Source organism: Haemorhous mexicanus, chromosome 17 (genome assembly GCF_027477595.1).
Source record: "Haemorhous mexicanus isolate bHaeMex1 chromosome 17, bHaeMex1.pri, whole genome shotgun sequence".
NCBI classification, from domain to species: Eukaryota; Metazoa; Chordata; class Aves; order Passeriformes; family Fringillidae; genus Haemorhous; species Haemorhous mexicanus.
In genome coordinates this window covers 13,381,254-13,389,751 of record NC_082357.1, presented here as the reverse complement: position 1 = coordinate 13,389,751, position 8,498 = coordinate 13,381,254, and the positions used below count along the sequence as shown (strand labels likewise).

General features: G+C 53.6%; 2 long non-coding RNA genes across 2 annotated transcripts; one reads left to right on the top strand and one right to left on the bottom strand.

The window, feature by feature from the left end:
* Nucleotides 1–882: 882 nt before the first annotated feature.
* On the top strand, nucleotides 883–4,773 carry LOC132335293 (uncharacterized). Its single transcript, XR_009488634.1, has 2 exons — nucleotides 883–1,968; nucleotides 2,948–4,773. It is a non-coding gene; the product is annotated as an uncharacterized LOC132335293 (long non-coding RNA).
* LOC132335292 (uncharacterized) lies at nucleotides 4,739–7,705 on the bottom strand. Its single transcript, XR_009488633.1, has 4 exons — nucleotides 7,375–7,705; nucleotides 5,675–5,712; nucleotides 5,108–5,213; nucleotides 4,739–5,003 (listed from the first exon to the last, which is right to left on the bottom strand). It is a non-coding gene; the product is annotated as an uncharacterized LOC132335292 (long non-coding RNA).
* Nucleotides 7,706–8,498: the final 793 nt, after the last annotated feature.

Genomic DNA, 8,498 nt, shown 5'->3' with positions numbered 1-8,498 from the left:
GTCCTGAGCATTAACAGCCGTGTAAAAGATAGAGCCACGAGTTAAACCTCCAAACAGAGCGTTTCAAATAACCCTGCACGGCTGCAGTCTGCACTGTTGGGGCAGCCAGGAGTGGGATGGGGAAGGTAAAATGTGTATTGCAGCTCATGGTGCTCCAAAATCCTTGGGATGGGCTTGGGACTGGGTTTTCTCCCAGCAAGGTGATGCCCAGGGATGCCGGATCACACAGGGCTGACGTCAGCTCCTTCTTCCCCCCATTTCTTCCTCCCTTTCCACCTCTCCCCCTTCTTCTAATGTTTTTTTTTTTTTCCTGCTTTTTTTTTTTTTTTTTTTTTTTTCCCAGGCCCCAGTTTCTCCCCTGTCGAGGCAAACGCTTTGGCTAATTAGCAAAACGTGTCAAAGAAAATGATTAATGTCCCGGGAGGAGGCTGAGCTGCCTTTGTGCCGGCATAGCCTGACTTCTGCTCTTAAAGGTTTTATTAAAAGATAAGGGAGCTCGTGACGGGTGAGCAAAGCTTGTGCTTCCCTGGGTGTTAAAGGGTCGGGGGAGTGGGGGATGTGGGGCAGGTTGGGGTCACCCTCGAGGGAGAGGAGAGGGGCTCGTGTTTCCCTGCCTCTGTGTGCCACCGTCACCGCCGTGTCTGCCCTTGGCAGGGGAAAAGACTTCAAAAACATGGCTGAATGCCTCCTTTATTCTTCCAGGGGCAGGTAACTTAATCTCCTCAGCTGGGCTATGAATGTTGCTGTGTTACAGGGCTCTGCATGGCTGTGCTCCGGGGAGTGATGCTCTGGGGGGTCTTGGGGAGGGGATGCCCAGGATGGGCATCCCAGGGTGGGGTGGAATGTTGGAGATTGGGCACAGCCAAGCTCCTGCCCAGGACAGTGGTGGCAGCAGGGACAGAGGTGCTTGGGCATTGGTTTGGTGGTCCCTGTGGTCAGAGAGGTGTCCGTGGTCAGGCTTGAGCCCAGAGGGACATCCCTGACAATTTGCTGAGGGCTGAACCCCCCATCCCAGGCACAGGAGGGAATCTGAGGGCACGGTCCCTCTGGGCTCCTGCCAGGACCACCGTACACAGCATCCAACTGTCCTCATCTCTCATGCCTTTGGACATGTTTCCAGCAACCCTCAAAATATTCTTCTTGTAACCCAAACCCCTCCAACCCCCCCAAAACCAGCAGCCCTTGAAGGGGGTCTTGCAAAAGGAAAAACTTCCCAGCAGCTCCGCTGTGGGATCACATAAACCAGAGCTGGCAGTGCCACAGCATCCCTGTGCCATGCCAAAATCCCATCTGGGACATCCCTGGGAACAGGGAGAGGGTGGCAGTGATGGGACACCCACCACACCAGCAGCACTCTGGTTATTTTATCAAAGCAGGAGCGATTCCCAAACCCGGCCGACACTGATGTCTGAGCCCCTGGATGCACATCAGAGGGGGTTTGGGAGGGGGCACAGCTGGCAGGAGCCTCGGGAGGGGCTGCAGGAGCTGCTCTGTGAGGTTTTCCTCCAGCAAACAGACCTCTGGGCTTAATAAGCTATTTGTAAAACTGGCTGTGGATAAACAAGAGGCCGTGTGTCAGGCTGAAGGCGGCCTCGCAGGGCTGCGCCGCGCGGGGTGGGACCTCAGCACAGAAATATTTTCAAGATAAACAGAGGAAAATGAGTCCTGGAGGAGGCTGGAGCCACTGGCAGCAGTACGCTGCTCCTCTCCAAGATTATTTCGGGGCAGGAACTTGGCTTTCTGCACACTGCAGCTTTTTTTTATTCTGCCTCTGAAGGGAACCTCGCGTGCTGCTGATTCAGAAATAAACCTGAGGAGCGGTGGGCACTGCAGGCAGCAGCGAGGAGATGTGCAGAGCCCGGGGCTTGCAGGGGAGTTTTGGGCTGAGGGCGAGGAGCTGGGATGCACAGCTGCTGCTGCAGATCCCCCTGGTCAGAGCTGCCTTCCCTGGAGAACCCTTGGGCTCAGGTAACAATATTGGGTTGGGGTGTTCAGCTCAGAGAGGAGAAGGCTCCAGGGAGATTTTAGAGCCCCTTCCAGCGCCTAAAGGGGCTCCAAGAGAGCTGGAGAGGGACTTTGGATAAGGGCATGGAGTAACAGGACAAAGGGGAATGGCTTCCCAGTGCCAGAGGGCAGGGTTAGATTGAATATATTGAATATAAGGAAGAAATTCCTCCCTGTGAGGGTGGTAAGGTCTTGGCACAGGGTACCCAGAGAAGCTGTGGCTTCTCATCCCTGGAAGAGTCCAAGGCCAGGCTGAATGGGGCTTGGAGCAACCTGGGATTGGGGAAGGTGTCCCTGCCCGGGGCAGGAGGTGGAACAAGATGAGCTTTAAGATTCCCTTTAACCCAAACCATCCTGGGATTCTGTGACTCCAGTGTGAGCAGCAGAACTGCACTGCCTGGCTGCTGGTGCCTCCTGCCCTCCATCAGCTCCTGTTTCCCAGCAAAGGTAGAGGCATCTCTGTGGTGCCCCAGGGCAGGATATGGGCACTGTCCTGCCCTCTGCCAGGCTCGGAAATGGGCTGGGCTCCATCCTTCCATCCCCTCTATCCCTCCAGCCTCAGTGTCCTCTTCATCCTCCCCATCCCACCATCCCTGGGCTGGGGGGGGTTTGGTGCTGGTTTTCTTCTCTGTTCTGTGTCTGGTTTTTGAACTCCACAAGCGTGGATTGACACCCAGCCTGGGGCAAAGCTGGGCATGGGGCACCAAGGCTGGGACCAGCCACAGCCTCAGCAGCTGAGATCTCCCAGTGTATCTCTCCTTCTCCTCCCCACCCCCAGCAAATTTAATTAAAAGTCATTCAGATTCCTTTGAAAGAAAATGTCATCCGTCGACACAATTACACTTTAACCAAAGCTGTTACAGTTCCTATATATATTGGAAGCAGGCTGTCGTTATTAGTTCTAAGTAAGTAATTTATTCCCATTATTGTGTTCAAATTACAGGATATTACCCCCTGGGGAAATAATCCTGTTATTTGAAATGTAAAAAAGAATTCACATGGACAACAATGGATTCCTAAATGAACCCAACAACAGCCCCCAATCCCAGTGCGGCGTCACTTGCCTCAGATAGGGAAAATATTAAGTTTCCTTTCAAAAGGTTCTTGTCTCCTCTTTCTCTTCTCCTGCCCCAGGTAAGGTAAAATGGGCTTCTTCTCTTCTTCAAGTGCATCAATTTATTGAGGGAATCCTGGATATGAAGGAATTCAGCGGGGAGCATGGGGGAGGCAGATATATGTGTGTGTATATATATATATTTAATATATATTTATGGGTGTCTCCCCTTAATTTGGGGGTGGGAAGGGAGCCCTGGGAGGGTGGGATGCGAGGGCCCAGCACGGCCCCGCGGGTTTCTGCTGGAGCTGGGAACCTTTGCCTTCCTTCGGCAAAGAGCTGCCGAGGTTCTTTGGAAACACTGTTCCCTAGATCAAGATCTTCACTGAAGGCAAATAACAGCTCGTCTTTGCAACACCCAAACATAAGCAACTAATTTGGACCACCGAAAGGAAAAAGGGGGAGGGAAAAAAAAAAAAGAAAAGAAAGAGAAAGAGGAGGAAGAGGGAGGGGAGGGAAGAAAATCAGATACACTTGTAACCTGATTACAACAGCCAGCTATGTGTGCAAAATCACAATGCAGCTCTATAATTAAATCTCTCTTTCCCCCTCCTGCCGAGCTCTTTCCTCTAACAGGCGCGGTACAAAAACAGTCGTTAGGACATCAAATTCCAGCTCCGACAAGAGGGGACTTTTTTGTCTATAGCTGCTCGGCTCGTCTTTAAGGAAATAATAATTATAAGCCCAGTGCTGCTGGCTGACGAGCTTTGTGGAGCAGAAAGGGCTCGTCTTGTCCAATCACCCCTTCCCCCACACAGAGGGCTGGGTGATGGGAACAGAGAGGGGATAGCCCTGGGAGCCAGCCCTGGACACCCCCTCCTTGTGCTGGATCCAGAGGGAGAGGAAAGCCTGGGGTCTAACAAGATGCTCGGAGTCGCTGAGCCCTGCTGAATCCACCTCCTGTGTTTTAGCACCTGCAGTTTGGTGGCACAGGCACTCCCGGGTGGGTCTGGATGTTTGGGAGTGCACAAAGCACCTGTGAGGGATGTGAGGAACCAGTGGCTTCAGGGACAGCAGGAGAGGTCCTTCCAGAGCAGTTTCCCCTCTGCCAGATCTGGGCTGCAGGGTGATGGAGGGGTGCCATGGAAAGGATCAGGTCAATGAACCCCCAAAGCAGCAGGGAAGGGACACCCAGCACGGTGGATGGGAGCGGGGTGAGCAGTGCTGGCAGCCTTTCCCCAGCCCAGCCTGTTGATTTACTCCACATTGGTCACAGAGAGCTATTCCCATCCCTGTGACACCCAGCACGTGCTTTTGCTGGCAGCTGCGGGCTGGATTCAGCCTCGAGGACCCAGTTCCTCGAGGGCAGGCTCCTGCTTGCTTCCTCGGGGTATTTTTGGGAACAAGTCTTGCATCCCATCTTCTTTCCCACTGTGAGTCGAGGGCAGGTGTGTCGAGCTCCTTGCAACTGATGCAACGACTCACAGGACGGCGAAGGGAAAAACCTGGCACCAGGAAAGCCTCCAAAAGGCCCCAAAGTGCAAGATAACCACCAGTGAGACAGGATTTATCCACCACAGCTCATCCTGGCAGCAGGCACGTGCAGGAGGGCACAACCGAGGGCGGACGCGAGCTTTGCAACGTGCGGCGTGCGACACGGAAACTCAGATGCTGCTCCAATAAAGCTGTGCAGGTTTGGTTTTAATGGCAATTAACAGCTGTTAAAAGGTGAAGGATCTATTCTGCTAACACCCAGTGCTTCCCATGCCTTTCATGAAGGGATTTGAAAATACATTTGTGAGCGTTAATTTTAAGCCACCCTAATGTACCCTGGGGAGGTGGATGGGTTTACCCTGTTTTCAGGCAGGGAAGCTGAAGCAGGCCAGGACACAGTGTGGGGATGAGCATTCCGTGCTGGCAGAGGAGGTGAAATCCATGTCTGGCTCTGGAACAGGAATGGGAGCAAGCCGGGGACCAGTTTTCACCAGCACTTCCCCAGTCTTTTATTTTGTGAGGAGATTAACTTGGTGCAAAACCAAAGGCACTCACGAGTTTAACCTTCAGCAGGACCCTCACGCTGGGGGGGGGAGCACGTAGGAAATCGTCTTTCCCTGGGAGATACTGCAAATCTGGATTTTCCAGTTCCTGGAGGGCTCTGCTTGTTTAAATTAGAAGCAGATAGGAGAGGTGAATTTTAAGAAGGACAGAGCAAAGGCACACAAGTATGCAGTTAACTTCTAAACTTCTTTCTCTGGCTCTCCCGCTGAGTAAATGCTTTAGGAGCTTCAAACCACAGCTTTTAATATCTCCTTAACATGCCCCGCGATTCCTTCCCCCCTGTCAAAACAGCGAGAGCAGCTGTGAATATTTTCCATTTTAGAATGTTTTGTATGCATACGAAAGTACCTGCAGCTCCAGTGGGCTGGGCTAGGGAGAAATGCTGGAGCCAAGGGTATCTATTTTATATCAAACCTCAAAATAGCACATGCTCCTGCCTCTCTCTTACTCATGTCCTGCATCCAGGAGGGTATTTTTGATTTAACTGACAGATCAAGGGAAAAATTCCCAATTTACTCTGTTGGTGCAGAAGGTCTTGTCATTCCGTGCTCAGCTCACCTGGATGGAGGGTTGTTTTGAACTCCCAAATGCAGAACCTGTAATAGAGGGGTATAGTATGGGGACTGCAGTTTTGGGGAGGTTTCCTATGCACGTTTCTCCACTAAACCACATTTTTTCCTCTGAAAGGTGTAACTGTCGTTTCCGTGCCTTACAACCAATTTAGCAGCTGATCCGTAGCCAAAAAATGCAGGCAGTAATTACAGCTTTGGGGTTGGTGCTCTTCTCAAAGCTCTCTATGGGCTGTGAATGTCAGCCCTCCTCCCTGACTATTTTTTCTCCCTGATCTTGGATGAAAAAAGCTTATTATTGGGTAAAAGGGGAAAAAAAAAAAAATCCATCCTGATGCATCCCAGGGCCAGTCTAGCTGTGAAAAAAGCCCAGTACAGGGGCTTGGTGGAGGTTGTGGAAAGCAAAGGGCACCCAGCATGGGGCAGGTCTGGGCACTGGGGGATCCCAGCTCGGGATTTGGGGTGGAAGTGAGTGCACAGGTGGCAGAGCAGGAAAACAGGGTGGGATTGTGCATAAATACCCACCCTCCTCTGCCAGGTAAGGAAAAAAAAAAAACCATCAGTCTGTATTTGGACTCAAAACCAGCCTGGTTTGGGACATGTTTGGCTTTACAAACCCCAGAGCTGCGGGATCAGAACGGCTGTGAATCGGGGGGGAGGGCACCAACCGCATCCCTGAGCACCCCCTGGCCCCTCTCCCTTCTTCCCTGCCCTGGCTGGGATGGTGAGGATGCAGCAGCCCCCAGCTGCTGCCAGGCTCTGGGTCCAGCCCCTGGTGGGGGTCATTGCTTGGGCTCCCCCTCCATGCAAAGCCTGCTGCCAGGCTGAGCACAAGGGTTATAATCAGCCAGGATTTATGGAGCAAACCGAAATCCTGAGCTGTTCTGGTCAATAATCAGAAATTCTTTGCTCAGTTCCCAAACCGTTTCCCTGGGGATCTCCCCATTGGGACCCCCCACTCCACAGCCCCCTCCCCAGGGATGGCAGCTCCTTCACTTCAGGCACAGGGGCTGGGGTGGGGAGGGACCCCAGGCTTTGGAATTATTCAAGCCCCCCCATTGATAAATAAATCACCATGGATGCATCGGAATAAACCCCAGCAGGGCCCCCCTGGCCTTCAAATCCCACCTCTGTCCCTCCAGGGTTTTAACTGGGGGGATGGGACCTTGCTGTCAGACTCAGTTCTGCTTTTAAGATGGGGGGGGAAGGAATGAAATCAGGGCAAAGCTTTGCCGACGCGTTGGGATCGTCGCCGTCCGCGTTTTAATGTGATTTATGCCTGGATTTCTAAATCCAGCCACTGACTGCACGCTTTAAATATAGCTCCAAAAACACCCTGAAAACGTGTAGTAAGCGCGTTAGAAACAGCGGGCGGAAAGGATGCACAGCACCCCCCGGCTAAGGATGGGAAGCATGGAGGGGGATTTGTGGGGGGAAAAAGGGGATTTTAGGGGTCCCAGCAGATGGGGATGGGGGTCCAGCAGGGCCTCTGCACAGTCTGTGGGTGCAAAATCGAGAGCTAGGTTGGCAGCGAAGGGGCGAGCGTACCCCACCCCCCCCACACCTTGGTAGCCCCCCAAAAAGGGGGAGTGTGTTGGGGGTGGGGGGCATGGGTTTGCTTTGCCTCCCACGTCTCCAGAGAGCTTCCCCCAGCTCCCCCCAGCCCCAGATTCCGCCCCCCCATCCTACCTGCATCCCGGGAGGGGAGGCAGTGCCCGGTGTGGGGCTGGGGGCTGCGAGCCCCGCACCGCTCCGCTGCCTCCTGCCCTCTCCCCTCCGCCTCCGCGGGCACAGAGAATTTCGTGTTCGTCCGGGGAGGGGAGAGAAGGCAAGAATGGAAAAAAGAAGAAGAACAAAACAAACCAAACCAGGAAGAAACGCCAAAACAAAACAAAATGGAGAATAAATAGGTGGGGGTGGGGGAGGGAAAATAAAAGAAAATTAAGGAAAAAGCGCAAGGGGAGAGACGGAGGGAGCGGAGCCGGGCGCGCAGGGCGGGAGGGGGTGCCCCCTCCCCGGGGAGGGCGGGGGGCGGCCCGGGGGCGGGCGGCACCGTGGGAACCTGCCGGGAGCCCGGGGCGCCGGGATCGGGACGGGAATGGGGTCGGGATGGGAATGGAAATGGGGGGCATAACGCCGTGCGGCTGCTCGCGGGACATCCCACCCCCCTTCCCCGCCCCGATGTTATTTTCAATAAAAACAGGTATTTTTTGCAGAAAGCGCTGTTTGCGGCGAAGCTTTGGCGCCGGGCGAAATGTGGGAGCGGCCGCTACTCTCCAGAATTGCACGGGGTACTCGCAGCCCCCATTGCGGTGCTGCAGGGGTGGGGGGATTATTGGGGAAAATAACAGCGAAAAAACCAAGGGTAGCTGGGATTTCATGTGGAAAACGCTGGGAAAACAGGCTCGCCCGCAGCACCGCGCCGAAGAGGGAATAATAATAATAATAACAATAACAATAATAATTAGAAAAACGCGTATGTTAAATGGGAAGGGCGTTTTTTTTTTCTTTTATATTTTGTTTTCGGAGGGTGTTTTGCAGCAGCAATGCCCCTGCCAGGAGCTGCTGTACAAGATGGCTCCCGGCCGGGGGAAGGGGAGGAGGAGGAGGAGGAGGAGGAGGAGGAGGAGGAGGAGGAGGAAGGGCTGGAGTTGCAGGGAGGGGGGGGCCGTCCCCCCCCGCCCCGCCCGAGCCTGCTTTTTCTATTTTTTATTAGCATTTCCCTGATTTATGACATGCCAACCCCCCGGCCCGGGGACAGCGGCGGGGAGGTCCGGGCGTGAAGGCATTAAACATTTATAAAATATGCTTTT